General features: G+C 36.3%; 1 protein-coding gene across 1 annotated transcript in view; it reads left to right on the top strand.

The window, feature by feature from the left end:
• The first annotated feature begins 3,374 nt into the window (after window positions 1-3,374).
• LOC128988122 (mucin-2) overlaps window positions 3,375-17,564 on the top strand; it is a 46,618-nt gene continuing 32,428 nt past the window's right edge. Inside the window, exon 1 of the mRNA XM_054409342.1 lies at window positions 3,375-3,432. The gene's annotated coding sequence lies outside the window, so the exon portion shown is untranslated. The remainder of the gene's footprint in view (window positions 3,433-17,564) is intronic.

Raw genomic sequence — 17,564 nt, 5'->3', positions numbered from 1 at the left:
TTTTCCCATATCCACAAAGGTGCTGAGGTATCTGACGGTTTAGAAAAAATCACTAACCCTAGAAATCATGCAGTTATCCTTTTTTTTAGATACGTTCATCTGTTAATAAACACAACACCATAATCAACACACGTAAAGATGGTGAATCATTAAAAACCCCCTTTTCATGGAACGAAGTTGAAATTCATAAGCCCGAATTGAATTCATAAAATAATTGTTCAATAATTGGTCATGCATAATAGAATGTTTTAAGTGAATTTAAATATTGTTCCTGATAATGTATTACTCATATACACCCTTTTACTAAACAAACCTACGAATAAAATTTTGTTTTTATTAGCTCACATTTTAATGCAATATGATTATTATGAATGAAACCTACTTTAAAAGTTATAATTTATAAAAAATACAAAACAATCTTTAAGGACCCAATAGTTAAAAAACTAATACACATTATGATAAATAATAAATTTACAGTTATGTCTACAGAAATATTCAAAATTTGTCATTTATGTTAATGTTATACTACAGGGTTAATATAATTTAGGTTAAAAAGTATAAACCATGGATTTATGTTTTATGGTAAATTGTCGTAGAAATACATTAATAACATTAAAACATAACGGTTATATAGTGATTTTCACACTAATAAAGCAAATACTAACCAACATTGCCATTAAATAAAATCGGAGTGTATACAAACAATAGTATATTTTAGTAAGAAATTAGTATTTTAGTAAGAAATATTTTAAGAAGTAACAATTAGAATAACTACATAGGGCTGATGTAAAATTACTTCATTGGCTTAAAGTAGAACCGCCGGCTTTTACTATATTTATAGTGTTCACTGTTACTGAACACCTACCCCAGGGGCAACGACCCCTAAAGTTCATTCAACCATCGAAACATGGTTGTGATACCAAGGTAATCCTTTATATTTTCAGCGATCCTCTTTACTTCAAGCATAGTCATCTCTGATAAGATTACCCATAAAAATGAACTAAGGGAAATTCACCCTGACACTTCATCTGCGGCTATGGTAGTAGTCGAGATACCTTGTTGATTTCTATACATAACGATCATTAGGTGATTATTTATATATCTTAACTAGTTATCCTAAAGTATCAAGAGGTGAAGTATCCAGTCATGGGTTTGATCAACGGATCAATGTCCGTACTTGACGTCACTAGAAATAATTATTGAAATTTCCTAATTGTTTATCCTTAATGGGATGGTGGTGTCAATGTATCAATGTTAGTGGATGTAATATAGATCAATGGGGTTATGTCTGTATGTAATACCTACTATGTAAATGTTTAGGGAACCCCCACCTTCTATGATAACCCTTTATCTAAAGTAGCTAGGGGTATGAGGTCAGTTAAGGTGGTGGTTTTCAACGTTTAATCTACGTTACATCATACAAAGTTAATATCCAGAGATCCTCTACCCCTAACGTAGCTAGGGGTGGCGCTGGTCGTCGGTGGTGGTGGTTCTGGTGGTGGATGTGGCGGTAGGGTGGTGGAGGTCAGTTTAGTGGTTGTCAACGTTTAATGTACGTTACATAATACAAAGTTAATATCCAGAGACCCTCTACCCCTAACGTAGCTAGGGGTGGCGCTGGTCGTCGGTGGTGGTGGTTCTGGTGGTGGATGTGGCGGTAGGGTGGTGGAGGTCAGTTTAGTGGTTGTCAACGTTTAATGTACGTTACATAATACAAAGTTAATATCCAGAGACCCTCTACCCCTAACGTAGCTAGGGGTGGCACTGGTGGTCGATAGTGGTGGTTCTGGTGGTGGATGTGGCGGTCGGGTGGTGGAGGTCAGTTAAGGTGGTTGTTAACGTTTAGTCTACGTTACATCATACAAAGTTAATATCCAGGGACCCTCCACCCCTGACGTAGCTAGGGGTGGCGCTGGTCGTCGGTGGTGTTTCTGGTGGTGGTGGTGGTCAGTTAAGGTGATGGTTGTCAACGTTTAATCTACGTTACATCATACAAAGTTAATATCCAGAGACCCTCCAACCCTGACGTAGCTAGGGGTGGCGCTGGTCGTCGGTGGTGTTTCTGGTGGTGGTGGTGGTCAGTTAAGGTGATGGTTGTCAACGTTTAATCTACGTTACATCATACAAAGTTAATATCCAGAGACCCTCCAACCCTGATGTAGCTAGGGGTGGCGCTGGTCGTCGGTGGTGGTGGTTCTGGTGGTGGTGGTGGTGGCGGTCGGGTGGTGGAGGTCAGTTAAGGTGGTGGTTGTTAGCGTTTAGTCTACGTTACGTCATATAAAGTTAATATCCAGAGACCCTCCACCCCTAACGTAGCTAGGGGTGGCGCTGGTCGTCGGTGGTGGTGGTTCTGGTGGTGGTGGTGGTCAGTTAAGGTGATGGTTGTCAACGTTTAATCTACGTTACATCATACAAAGTTAATATCCAGAGACCCTCCAACCCTGACGTAGCTAGGGGCGGCGCTGGTCGTCGGTGGTGTTTCTGGTGGTGGTGGTGGTCAGTTAAGGTGATGGTTGTCAACGTTTAATCTACGTTACGTCATATAAAGTTAATATCCAGAGACCCTCCACCCCTAACGTAGCTAGGGGTGGCGCTGGTCGTCGGTGGTGGTGGTTCTGGTGGTGGTGGTGGTCAGTTAAGGTGATGGTTGTCAACGTTTAATCTACGTTACATCATACAAAGTTAATATCCAGAGACCCTCCACCCCTGACGTAGCTAGGGGTGGCGCTGGTCGTCGGTGGTGTTTCTGGTGGTGGTGGTGGTCAGTTAAGGTGATGGTTGTCAACGTTTAATCTACGTTACATCATACAAAGTTAATATCCAGGGACCCTCCACCCCTGACGTAGCTAGGGGTGGCGCTGGTCGTCGGTGGTGTTTCTGGTGGTGGTGGTGGTCAGTTAAGGTGATGGTTGTCAACGTTTAATCTACGTTACATCATACAAAGTTAATATCCAGGGACCCTCCACCCCTGACGTAGCTAGGGGTGGCGCTGGTCGTCGGTTGTGTTTCTGGTGGTGGTGGTGGTCAGTTAAGGTGATGGTTGTCAACGTTTAATCTACGTTACATCATACAAAGTTAATATCCAGAGACCCTCCAACCCTGATGTAGCTAGGGGTGGCGCTGGTCGTCGGTGGTGGTGGTTCTGGTGGTGGTGGTGGTGGCGGTCGGGTGGTGGAGGTCAGTTAAGGTGGTGGTTGTTAGCGTTTAGTCTACGTTACGTCATATAAAGTTAATACCCAGAGACCCTCCACCCCTGTAGCTAGGGGTGGCGCTGGTCGTCGGTGGTGGTGGTGGTGGTGGTGGTGGTGGCGGTCGCGGGGCCTGTACCGTTACGTGACGTCACCCGGGGTATATATCCAGTGAGCGCTGGCAGTCAGGAGTTCTGCAGTGAGTGTGCGTCGTGCCGCCAGTCCGGATACCGCATCACACAAGGTGTGTACTATTTTATTACATTTGTTTACCTTACTCATTCAAAATTTTTTCAACTTATAAAGGTAAAAATACAACTTAAATAAAATAGTAAAAATATCAAAAAATTTCAATAAATGTATCACGTTTTAAATTCTACTATGCAACAATTACTACTAAGATATCCAACAAAAATTTAAGTAAATTCATAACATAAAATAACGAGATTTTTGTAAACAAAATAGTTTTTTTACCAATCGTGCTTGAAACAAGTTTTAATAAATCAGTGTGTTTTGATACTCATTCAAATATAAACTATTTATTTACTAAACCTTTTACAAACAAAACTCGTCAATAAACACTAATTATGTCAACTATAGATGTTCTAAAAAGATTATTAAAATTAGTTCTATGGCAAATAGTGAAGAAAATGCATTGTATAATTTAAATTCACTGGGTGTAAAGTGCACATTTTATCACAAGTTAGATATATCCGTTGTGACAGTTCGGATTTAAGTGTCATTGTTATGTCAGCCCACTAGTGGCATTGAAACACACGTAGGCGTCGCTGCATAAACACAATCACCACAATAAAGGTTAAATGCAGACAACTAAAGGTCCACTGAATCACAATATTGTCTCAATAAAATCATATTTTTTATCTTCTGACCCAACCCTAACTTCTGGTATCTGAAGAGAATGAAAACAAATAACAAGACATGCTATTATTAGTAGGTAGGTAACTATTAGGTTGCCATATGGCCACAGGATATGTTTAAGTTTCTGGAATAATACTGTATAATTAATTAATTAGGGATTTCCCTTTGAGCAAATACAATTTTACAATTCAGTAAATCGTTCCTATATGAGTAACTGGTTTCTTTTAATCGAGAATAATGCATTAACTCTTTGATATAAAGTTTTTGTATTTGTAGTATTTGAGTAAGCCAACAATTAAAGTAAACATTGATAATCTTCGTTCGAGCTTATTCGTACTAAACTACGACGAATAAGTAGCTATAATAAATCTACTAAAACAATGGACTTTTATCTGAACTACTCAAAAATTAAAGTTGTTGTTTGTATCATGGCTTTAATTTATTCCAGTCATTCAGTCATGACATTGATACTTATTTTGGTAATTGAATAGTTTCCTCAAGTATAATCAGATACTGAGAAGACAAATACTATCCCTCCTTTTTCATATAACAATTTAAATATCAAGTTTTATTCAGTTTCATTTTCATTACAGTAACCGTTTTTTTATCTTTGTTTAGGCAAGTGGAAATATCATCTAGTGAAGGGTACGGACGAGAATTATATGATTCGAAATATTAATTCGATTTATTATATGTTTACAGCTCAAACAAAACAACTTGCAAACATAGTACGACTAAAAGATTTTACTAAAATAATTTAAGGTTAGATCGGCTGTTCGGACTATGTATTTTTTTTTAGTTATAGGGAATGTTGATTGTTTTGTAATCTATGTCCGTTGTAATTAATCTCGTCAAACATTTTCCGGTTTAATTGGAATCAAGAATTATTAAGGTAAACTAGCCCTATCTTATCTTAAGAAATTGGTTTTGTTCCCAATAATACATGAATAAAAATATGTTATTTTATCCGTTCTTTATGTTAATAATATTCATAATATATAACCAACAAATTTTCATAAAAATAAACGATTCAGTATACGTCTTTCATCATACGTGTTATTGCAGTATTACAAGTCGTACCACTGTACATTATTTCAATTTTACTGTCGTGAAGAATACATTTATTGTTGTAGATTACTTGTTTACTGATGAACCTTCATAAAATTTTGCAAACTCCTTAATCCAATTTAATGTTTTATTTAATTTTTTTATTTTATTAAATCACAAGAACATTGTTTACCCTCTATTGGCAGCAAACCAAGTAACTATTAGTTGAGCCAATGTTATTTAACATCGGGTGTGGGTCAGAGAGCAAATTTATTTTGACCGGGAACATTTTTTTTAACACTCAATAAACATGGCATTGTATAAGTCACCAGGTTTGCTGCAAGGCCTATTGCATTATTCGTGTGGTACTCTCCTGCTCAGTAGCCTATTGATTCATTGTCACCGAAGGGTGTGATTAGACCAGCCTCGTGTAGATGTTGCTCGCGTGCTGGACCTATCACTTTCACTATCAGTGATCACCAGTGACTACGACCCCGGAATCAGACCCGGGATTACGTGGGTCCAAATTTGTCTGCGGTCGGGTTGCGCAGAGGCTTGTTGACTCCCGCTCCTGACATTGACTCATCTTGTAGCTTGCTGCTCTGCGCTCTGCGCTCTGCGGTTGTGTTTCCTCTCGAAGGAAATTGCATTTCTGCATGACGGTTAAGTAATTTAAAGTGTTAATTTGTCCACTTGGTCGCTGTTTAGGGCTATGGGACATGAATATGGTCTTTTTATTGTGATATCGTGACATCAAAGTATTAGTTAGTATTGCTTAAATTGGAAATCTACTTATAAAAAAAAAAAAAAATGGATTTTGAACAGTATTGTGAATATTATTAAATTGTCTAAAATGTATATAATTTATTCTATAATTTTATACTAAAACAAAGTGTAGGCCTGTATTTAATAATATCGCAATAATTATCCTTTTGTTTCACATTCATCTCCGGCGTGATTTGGACACTGTACCGTACATAATTGTAAATTGCATATAGGTTAATATCGGTGCACTGTTAATAGTTAGTGAACAGTAGTGTAAATAGTTTGTAAATACAGTAACCCTAAATATATACCTTGTTCTAAAAACTGTCTCTTATTTTAAAACCAAGTATATACTTAAAATCATCGTAATTATTTCGTGTTTGGGCTCAATGTTCTTGTTATTTGATGCAGGTTACAAAAATTACGTTATTTAATACACTTTTTTAGTGATATACAAAAACTCTATCAACTATGCATTACGCCTAGTGCCTGACTCATGGTCAAAACCCAGTGCAGCCGAGCGAGGGCTAATTAGGGGCCGGGCCACCACCCGGCCGTCCTAATCCCTCAGCCGCCACGAAAGTTTGCGGGGAGTATAGTTGATAGGGTTTTCTAATCTCTTTCCATAAGTGCGGGTGAAATATATTTGAGTAACATACAAAATATTCGTTATGACGTACTATTCTAGTGGTTCGCGTAACTCAAGAAATTTTAAAATAATTTCTTTTGGGGCAGTTAAACTATATTTAGCGCGAATGGTATTTATTTACCTTTGGAACATCTAGACTAAGAAACTAAACTGAGAGTTAAATTACCATACCTTGTTACATGTTTTTAGAAACCCGTACAGGCAATAATAGCTCAACTCCTTATCCTCTCCATCTTCACACCATCGGGACTTACTTAAATCTGTGTAATATTTTATCCGATCCTTCGATTTTTTCTGAACAGTAAAGACAAGGAGTGGTTTACTTTGTCTCAAGTATCCGCACACTTTCATCTCAAATTAAGCTGAAAGTTCTTATTGTTTACCGGTAAAAAGATAAAACACATAAATGCACACATCGATTAAAAATTGAAACTACCCATGTAATATCAATTTAACTTTTTGACCTATATTAGTTTTTGTTTTGTTTTTAATAACGTTTTATTGGCATTTTTTTGATATAAAAAAAATCTGAAGATCGAACTATGAAAATTGTTACTTACTAAACAAAGGTGTATGGCGTAATTTTGTCGTGAAGAAAAATTTATTGATGTTGATTGCATGTTTATGGACGTACCTTAATACAATTTTACAAACTTCTTTATTCAATTTAATGGGTTTTAAATGATATCACAAAAACGTTGTATTCCCTCTATTGACAGGTATCCAGCCAATGCTATTTTTATCGGGTGTAGAACAAAGTGCAAACTTCTTCTTATTGTAAATCTTTTTTACTCTGGCACTGTATGAACGTAAAAGTTGATCTAATAACACTTGATTTCTCCTGAAACATTTCATCATTTAGATGACAACTTGAGTTGAATCGTCGTCCAACCCATTACCCATTACAGCCTCAGTTCTTGTAGAAACACTAAGAGCTTGTTAGGTCGTGGGAGAAGTAGGTGAAGCAACTCATCCCCAGCCCCTGACATTCAGGGCAATCATCAGGAGCTGTGACCCTTATCTCGCTCAAGGCCGGGGAAATGTCACCCTTCTTGCGACGCTCCGGGGTTAATTACTACCAAATTAACGACAATTAACGTATTTACACGGGTGGCCTTGCCTCGTCCCGAATCGGAGCAAATTGCCGTGTGGTAACGGCGGCACGACTCTCGTCTACAATAAACTCGGCTGCTGACATCACGTTATTGTAGGAATGTCAGCTACTATCACTTGTTAAAGTGTCGTACTCTCGACATTCCTTGTGATTATGGTTTCTTCTAAGTTGAGTACATGTCAACTGAGTAATGTTTTGCTTTTTTACTATCTTATCTCTCGAGCTTTCTCTGTGACTTGTTCATCTACTAGTGGGTACTGATACATCATGTATCTGAGAATATTTCACTTCAAACCACCCGTCAAAGTCTCCCAAAATAATTTTGTTACTTGAATAAGTAGAGAAACACATATAGCATAAATGAGAAAATGACACAGATTGAAACAGGATCATAAAATAATCCGAAAAGATGAGGGACTAAACATGAATGAGATTATAGCAAAACACTCTTTGATATTATGGATTTGATTAACACAGTAGTTGATTCCAAAATGGGAGTTTGGGAGACTTTAACTCCCAACCTTTATTACATTTTGGAGTCAACTACTGTGTTAATCAAATCCATAATATCAAGGATTTTGCTATATCTCATTCATGTTTGGTCCCTCATTTTTTTGTTATATTTTATTATCGTGTTTCAATATGTATCATTTATGCTAAATGTGTTTCCCTACCTATGCAAGTAAAAATTTTTTTTCCTTCTGTCACACCACCCGTTAAAGTCTCCTCTTCTCTCTATGATTTATGTGATTTTTTTTACCAATAACCTATAAATTCATAGATTGACTTAAAATTATAGGTAACATTCTGTAATAGACTATAACACTCATTATCGTAGCTTTAAAAATATTCCCAGCCACCTTCGTTTTTAATATTCAATAACTGTGAATTTTGAGCTTGAATTATATTAATGCGTTTTTTACGTTATGTTGCTTCGTGCACATGTGTAAAAATCCAAAACTAATTACATCACTCATTTATCACTTTATAGGAACTCAACTCAACATTTTATGTTAATTTTATTTTCTATGTATTTGATATTTGAGTTTGAGTTTGAGTTTGAGTTTATGTACCAGATTTAGATGCACTATTGCCAACTATAATCCCCTTGCTTGCGGTCTTGATAGCTTACGTTACCAAGTCCTAGCTAATGACCAAAGCCCACCTACAACGCTGGCTGGTCAGCCAAGCATGGACGCTGAGATCATTGAACGAGCCAGCATGCAGCTCTGTTGTCATTAATCATTGCATTACTGCATGGCTTTGTAAACACCATGACGGACACTTGCACGATACTACTTTCTAAAATTAAATAATTTGACAGTGTTTTTCTTTTCAAGAATAATATTGTTTCTTGAAAAGGGGAGTCGTGAACCTATAATGCAAGAGTTTTTTAATCATATTGTGTTTATACTAGCTACTATGTTCTCAAACATCACATGTTCTCCAACTTTTTTAAGTATATCCCCTACGTTTGAGAAAATATTTTTTTTTATTTGTTATAGTTAATTTTCAGTTCGGAAGCGTTAAATTCCGCCTGTGACAAATATGGCAATCAACAAAATATGTCATTCAGTTCTATTTCATATAAAACATGAAAATATTTATTTTAAAGTGAAAATAGATTATGAAGGATTTCCGATGCATTCCAAAATTTAAGGTCCAAAATAATTTTCAACAAAAATTATGTTAACTCCACATTGAAGTTATTTTTTAATATACATTTTAACACTAGGAATCGAAACCGTTTTATCTAATTTCTTATTTAGGATCACAAATCAGTTATAATAAAAATTAACGCAACTGATCCAAACTATACCATCACCACACATTGCCTTGACCTTTGTACGTTATACTGGCAACTTCGTGTTGCAATACGGGTACCGCGTATCGGATGGTAAAAACTCCTAATTGAAAATACTGAGGCAACGCATATTATTTACAAACGTCAACCGAATTAACCTATATACAGTAGTAGAGTATTTCCCAAGCATTACTTGCAATGGAAGCAAGAAAGCTGTTCCACTCATCAAATTCGTTTTAGTGGATGGAGGGTTAATGGCTGGCGAACTACTGTTCCGCGTCGAGCAAAAACTAAATTTAATAAAGGTTAGAATTGAACTATGTGGCCAGGTATACCTTGACCTTGGGAACTGGAGCTTGACGACGGAGCAAGTAGCGGTAACGGCAACGGTCACAGGAGCGGTTACTTGTAACTATTACCTGTTGGTCAGTGGTGACCACAAGATCGGTGACTTCGGTGTAACAGTTACATCATGACCGCAACATCAGGTCAGAAAAACAAACGATCAAAATATAACTGATCAATAGCGAAGCTAGACTTTTCGTTTGTATTATCCAAAGAAAAGGTTAAGGGTTGTTATTATATTTGTTTCTTGTCACTTGCGTTTGTCCTTATGATTAAAATTTTTATACACAGTGATATGCATTAAACTATCAAATATGAAAAGGTTTTTTAGTCAATGAAGTGTTTAAATCGGAAGTGATATTTATATTGACTTGTGACAACACGTTGACCTTAAAAATATAACATCACAAAAATAAGAAACTACTTAATTAAATGTAACACACAAGTGACACACACACCATAATCGCACACCATATAAACATTTTGGAGTAAAATGCGGAAACATCTATAAAATGGCCCAGTGTCTGCCACAGAGGGAAATAAACTAAATAAATATTATAAAAAATACGTGACTTAAAATTATTATTTCGAACCGAAAAAGGCTATGGCCTACTCGTTTTCTGTAAATTTGTAAAAACATTTAAAATCCAAGTACAATTTACCTTTTGGTAGCCAAATCAATTAACTAAGGGCGACACGTAGTTTTGATGTATGTCAAAAATTCAGAAATGTAATCTATATGTAATCTTGGGGGGCGAGCTAGTCTAGTAGTTAGAGCGCGGGACTTCGGTGCCTGAGGTCCCGGGTTCAAATCTCACCAAATCACCAATGGATTTTATCTAAGTGATAACATGGTGATAATGCCGCAACCCCTGAGTCTAACCTGAAGTAATGTGAAAAACAATCCCGGGCGCGAGCCTAGCGTCCTAGGACAAAAAAATCTTGCATGTAGATCGTAATTATTTTACTAGTGAAAAAGTTACATATTAATTATCTTAGTCAGTACACAAATAAATGGTGTATCGGTAAAAAAAGGTAATTTGGACAGTCAAGTGCTAAAAAATGTAATATAGCAACATTATGAAACTGGACACTAAAGATGAAACCTCCAAAATTTATATTATAATGTATATTATATAAGTTCCTAGATATCCCTAGGTTCCGGTTTCCTCAAAGCTCGAAATTTCAAACTAGTCACACTATAGGTTCACCTCAAACATCGTACCAAGTAGGAAAAGAATACAGGGAAGAGGATACACAATTAAATAATAACCAGGACTGTCCATCGACAAGGTGACACCAGTACTCAGTAAACATTCAACTTCATCTGTGTATACTGCAGGGCTCATAAATAAAGTACACAACAATGCAGTGACGTGGCCTGTCGTGTCTTCCTTCTCCGTGTGGTAAATTAGAACATAAACCCGAGCATGAGCCATCAGCAGGTAATGCATCTCGGCCTTTGCTATAGACATAACGGTGTGGACGCCTCAAGGCCGGCTAAGCGCCGCTATTAATACATTTTTATTGACCGAGTGGTATTTGTGGAAGAATGCTGAAGAGTCAGTGAGGACTGTGAAGCCATTAACGTGCAGACAATGTGCGAACGCCCTTCAGTATTGTGTCCAAATGTGAAGGTTTATCTGCAGCCTTCGCAGCCGAAGCTGGACTAATTAATTAATGGCAGGCTTTGTTCCACTACTGAGATACGTAAGTGGCTTCTCCAGCAGTTAATTCCAACCAATTATTCCGTAAACACAAATGCAAATTATGATTTGTCGTGATAAAGGTTAAGGTCGGCTCGTGGAGTCATGAGGTTGAATTAAGACTAACTGTCTTCGTAATACCAGTGTACTTCTTTTTCGGCTCATAATTTCTAATTTGTATAGTGTATCTTAATAACAAGCGGATATAAAAGATTTACACTTAACGGGGGGTTGATCGCTTGAATTTGTAATTATAAATTACTGTACTTGATTTCAGTGTAATGAGGATGTGTAAACGAAAAGTAGAATTAATTTAAAGAGAATTTTTTGTTTTTTAAAACTCGATGAATGATTTTGAAGAAGTAATAGTGTTTTGCTGACTTTCCCAAACTATCTGACTGCATTATAATCAAAAGCTACTACTGTAAATCGTTACCTGCTTTTGATATCAGTAGGTTATTGGTTAGCACATTCCTGGGACGGTCACGCTGCCGAAGGACCTTGGGTAGATCATCATTGGCTCTCTGCTCCTGTCGGACAATAGCCCAGAGCCAATGATCCGACAGGAGCCAAACACGACAACACGACGCACTGTATCAGACGTCCTACATACTTGCCTTGGGGCGATTACTGTAAACCACATGTCATAAACTAAAATTTCATTTGACTAAATGGAACGATCCGCCGCACGCCATTTTATTATACATGTTTAGTTCTCGTATGGGATAAACAATAAACATGGTTTAGCCGTTTCTGGATATCTAAAGAACACTACGACGAATGAATCTCGCATCTCATATTACTACGATCTCGTAAAGTAGAGTAACGACGAATATCCATGCTACTATTGCATTACCAACATTAAATCGAATACACTCTACAACTTAGGAAAAATCCTAAAATTAGGTTAGTGGTTTTACACTGTTTTCACTGTATAATAATACAGATTGTGATACAAGAGTAGAATGTAGGTATAAGAAAACCTCTATGAACTTGATTCCAGTGACGTTTACTATTATTTCTAATTATTAAACATATGAATACAAAGGGCATGTAAATTAGTACCTATACTGTATACAACTATTTGCAGTGAAATTCACGAGAAATTGTGTTATAACATCAAGAACATATTCTAAATTAAATATTAAGGATAATAGCTCTATATACAAGTTTCTGGCTAAGTTACAGAATGGGAAATATTTTCCGAAATGTCACGTTCTTGTTATAATAAGAAGTTACATTTACACAAATCTCTAAAGCTTTAAATCCTTTAAGCAAAAATGTCATATTTTCCCCCTAATAAAACCTGTTCCGTACTCAAAACGTGTGCCAACGAATGCCCATTCGTGACTATTGCATTACAAACATTAAATGGAATACACTGTATGATATGACTTTAAAAAATCCTTAAATTAGGTTAGTGGTTTTACACTGTTTTGACTGTATTATAATACAGATTGTGATACACGAGTAGAATGTAGGTATAAGAAAACCTCTATGAACTTGATTCCAGTGACGTTTACTATTATTTCTAATTATTAAACATATGAATACAAAGGGCATGTAAATTAGTACCTATACTGTATACAACTATTTGCAGTAAAATTCACGAGAAATTGTGTTATAACATCAAAAACATATTCTAAATTAAATATTAAGGAAAATAGCTCTTTATACAAGTTTCTGGATAAGTTACAGAATGGGAAATATTTTCCGAAATGTCACGAGCTCGTTATAATAAGAAGTTACATTTACACAAATCTCTAAAGCTTTAAACCCTAAGCTAAAATATCTATTTATTTTCCCCTAATAAAACCTGTTCCGTACTCAAAACGTGTTAAATCTTTTTTTCCAACTTATAAAATATAGCAAAAGTCTTTATATTTGTTATGTCAGTCATCGAATCGATACTTAAATAAGTCTTCAGAAATACAATGATGCATACAATATCCCCAGTATGAAATGAACAGTGTGATTGTCTACTTTTGGGATTTCCATCCAAACACGAATAGTTCGAATACATATTCAAATTCATTCCGATCACGTGCACAAACATCGTTTCTCATCAAAGGTATATTCATCTTGCAATGTGTCTACTGCAATATATTTACTTGTCATTGTTCCATAGCCAGAGCCATTAACCCATTATGCAATCCTACCAACACCACAATAAAGTTGGCATTTCAGTTTGAGGGATTAAGTGAAATCTAAATGAAGCTAAATGAGAAGGTCATCAAACTTGTAAACAACTACACATAACAGGTCCCGGTGACCGGAAGTTCAGGTTGGCACTCGACACCAGCGTGTGGTAATATGCTGGAAGACGCCGGACAGGTCAGAGGTCAACTGTGTGTGTGTGTGTGTGTAGGTGACGTAGTGGTGACTTATATCACGTCCAGCCCAGGAACACAGCAGTTCACACGTGAACAATACTAATTACCTGAATAATTGGAGTAAACTCTTCCGCGAGCATTGTTGTGTGTCTTACTCTGGTGCAATCCCGCGCACGCACGCACACACACTAAAACACACACACACCGTCCGGGGGGCTTAGCTCTATGTGTTATCCGTCTAAGTATTTATTCATAGAAATGTTTATTAATAACAATGTATACCGGTATATAAAAACAATTAATAATAACTTTACTTAATCCTTGTTAGGTTTTCTCCCTTCTAAACTTATATCAATTTTTTATGTTTGTAATATACATTTAATATAATATACGTAATAAGTACTTCAAAGTATTCATTGCCATCACCACCATTGGAGGCAGCTGTAACGTTAGAAATGTGCAAACAAATCTAGAAGCGTTTGGTAGGAACCATGCTATTCCATTAACAAAAGTGTCAGATTTTTGTTTTAAATATAAAATATACATATGTATTTTTATTTAATATTTCATCTACGTCAACGGCATTTTTTATAATCTAATGGTCCAAATCCTTTCACCTTTTCTTAGATAGCATCATTAATTTATTGGCCAACCACATTGGGATCAGAATCGTCTCCTCTAGGGATCGAACAAGCAGCCTTCAGCAACCTTTAGTTAGTTGAAAAGTACAGCCTGATGTTCGCGTGTCTCACAGTAGTTTTGGATTTGACGTCATTGATCCTAGGAGTTATAAAACAATGGATCAGGTCGTTAACATATTCTGGTTCGCTTGAGCGAGCAATGCTCTGATTCTGTGGCAACACATGTGTTATTTCTCACACATCGCAACGTCTGCTGCGCTAGTTATCACCCTTCTTTAGATACACGTCCTTAGAACTATGTCAAAATTCAGCATATTAATGAACAGTTTTTTTTTTTTTTTTTTTTTTTTTTCAGTGTCATCTGAACAGAGAATTGATACATAGGAGTATTAGAAATGTCCATTTCGTTGTATCAAAGTGTTTTTATTTATTTGTTAACGAAGGCTGAATTTACATCATTATTAACAGAATCTTTCAACTTAGTTTTTGTAAAATAAATAAAGCTAAACTTTTAAAATGTATGTAGTTGATTTTGCGTTTGTACACAAAATAAACTCTTCCCAATTTATTACAAGGATTGTCGTACGTAGCTTTTACAATGCATGTTTTTATTCATCTGTGTTTTTTAGTCAAACAATGAAACCCTCCAAATAGTTCAGTTTGATTAGAGTTTTTTCTATGATAATAGGCCCTACAAATTTATAACGAGATTTTCCTTGACGGCAAGTCTCGTCTAGTTGTATTGCTGCCATTGCCATCACAGACTAGTTGTTCGGTAGTTATACGCTACCTCGAGGGCACAGATTACTAAATTAACTAGATCTATTAGCAGCTCGCGCCAGGAACAGGTTACAAGTAACAGTTAGCGCGAATCAAATGTAACTCTTTGCGGTAAACTGTCACAAATGAACTGCGTAACGGCAACAATAATGACGAGGTACAAGTTCCATTCCTGATTACTGGTGTTTAGTTCAGCCAATAGATGATATGCCTCTATTTTACCACGATGTTGGACTAACTCAATAGATTCTATTGTTCCATACTATTGTAAGTATAGTTTTGACGTGGGTTAGATAGTGATGGGGAAGGTACCGTTGTTGCAAGTGTGTCGTGGTCCTGCCTTGGCCATTGTGTCCTCCGTCTATCCTGGCTAATTACAATCGCAGGATGATTGTCACCTCACAGTCGCAGTATCCAGAAAGCTATGTGAAAGTTATTTGTTTGTTTTTAACTATTGTTACTTTTCTCTAATATTTATGGTTGAAATATGACTTAATACTATCTTTTTCTTCTGCACTTTGTCCCCAATAACAGGATAAAAATAAAATACATTGATTGAATTGAACATTTGATTTATTGTACATCAATGGGACAACATTTTCATTATGACTCTAGGTAGGAAAATGTCCCTACTAACTTTTTCTACGTGGGTAGCCTTTACCAAACTTACCATACAAACAGTTTTCAAATCTTAAATAAATTCCAATTTCTTCGTTTTAATAACTCTGTTCTACAATGTTTACTTGTGAATTTGTCTATCCCTCATATACGACTGTTTTAACAGTTTTATTTGAACGAGTACATTTTCATGTGGTTTGTAAGATAAAATGGTCTTGATTAATTTTATTGTTTTAAAAATAAATTGTGCGATGCTTACATTATAGGTTCGGCGTAGCAAAAACTCTTCTTGGTTCTTCTTGATCTAAAAACCACATGTAAGCAATGGATAGTTTGAGTTTGGCTAAAGTGCGTCAAGTGCTGTAAACCTCTGATTCAGATGGCTCCGCAAACTGTCGGAAAGTGAGATGAGAATTTTCCGTGGGGGAACTGGTTCCAACAATCGGGTCACTAGCTATTGTCGTCTGTCCTCTGTAATCTCTGTCGCAATCCTTAGTTATGCGAATGATTCATAAGCATATAAACTTTGGTCACAACACTCATCAGCTGATAGTGAACATATAAAACATCCAATACGTCCATGGACTTCACCGCATTGTCGTTCTCTACACAATTACCTTGTTAACGTGATTGTGAAAGCGCGTTATTTACTCACACTCAATCAGCTGTAGCCAGTTAATTTTTAATTGATTTGATGTACTTTAGTTTAATTGAGCTACTGACAGAGGTCGCTGATGTCAATCATTATTACTGTCAAATATGCAATCTCTTTACCAAATTTAAAGGGCAGCTTATTGTAAATTATAGCATATTTTATGTTTCATCAACTACGATGGGAAAAAACAAAAACTAAAGGAACAAATCGAGTTTTGACAGTGCAATCTGTGAGTGGCTAATTGGGCTGTGTTCTATTCCAAAAAAATAACCTCAGCTGGTCCATATCGTGCTCCTGTTGTGCGCTGTTGTGTGTGGCCAGCTCCCGGTGTTTGTGTAGTAAGGTGGCGGAGCCCGACTGGGTCCAACAAGTGTGTCGACCGTTAGGAAATCCACGTCTCCGCAGCTGCATCTTGATTCTGGTACCCTAGCAATGACAGCTACACCGACAATAAAGATAGTCGCACAGTCATTCCGCTAGGCTATGTAAAACCTACTGCTGAAGGAGCCGGTAAAACTGTGTTTGCAAACCTGTGTTCTCTTTATGACTGCAAGTTGTCCAAGTTCTTATTGGATGTACATAACCTTTAAACATTAACATTACCGCGAAACGTGAATAAAAGTGGGTCAGTAAATAAAAATGGAAAAATACCTAACAGAATAATTGCTGGATGCACTTATTCTGCACACTTATAGTTGCACATTTTTATAAGATGCACATTCCAATATCATAATTAAATTTCAAATTAAAACCTGAAATATAAATAAAACAGACTTGATTGTTTACACAATTGCTCCTACTTGTTTTCATAATTTCCACATACAAGTAAAGAGAGAACCATCTTTGTTCCAAGCCCATTTGATTGAATATCGGTTACATACTGCAGCTCTTGTGCTTATTTAGTGAACTAAAAATTAACCTTGTCAACCGCCTGATTACAACAAAGATCACGTTTTATGATAGACCTAATCATATTTATATTTTATATAGCGGCTAATCGTACAATATATTGTAAAGCATGTTCTATTTAGCACGACCTA

Source organism: Macrosteles quadrilineatus, unplaced genomic scaffold (assembly GCF_028750875.1).
Source record: "Macrosteles quadrilineatus isolate MER2022 unplaced genomic scaffold, UCM_ALF_1.0 Scaffold_1__1_contigs__length_201487025, whole genome shotgun sequence".
NCBI lineage: Eukaryota > Metazoa > Arthropoda > Insecta > Hemiptera > Cicadellidae > Macrosteles > Macrosteles quadrilineatus.
The sequence above is the reverse complement of the archived record's forward strand: the minus strand, read 5'-3'. Positions and strand labels throughout refer to the sequence as shown.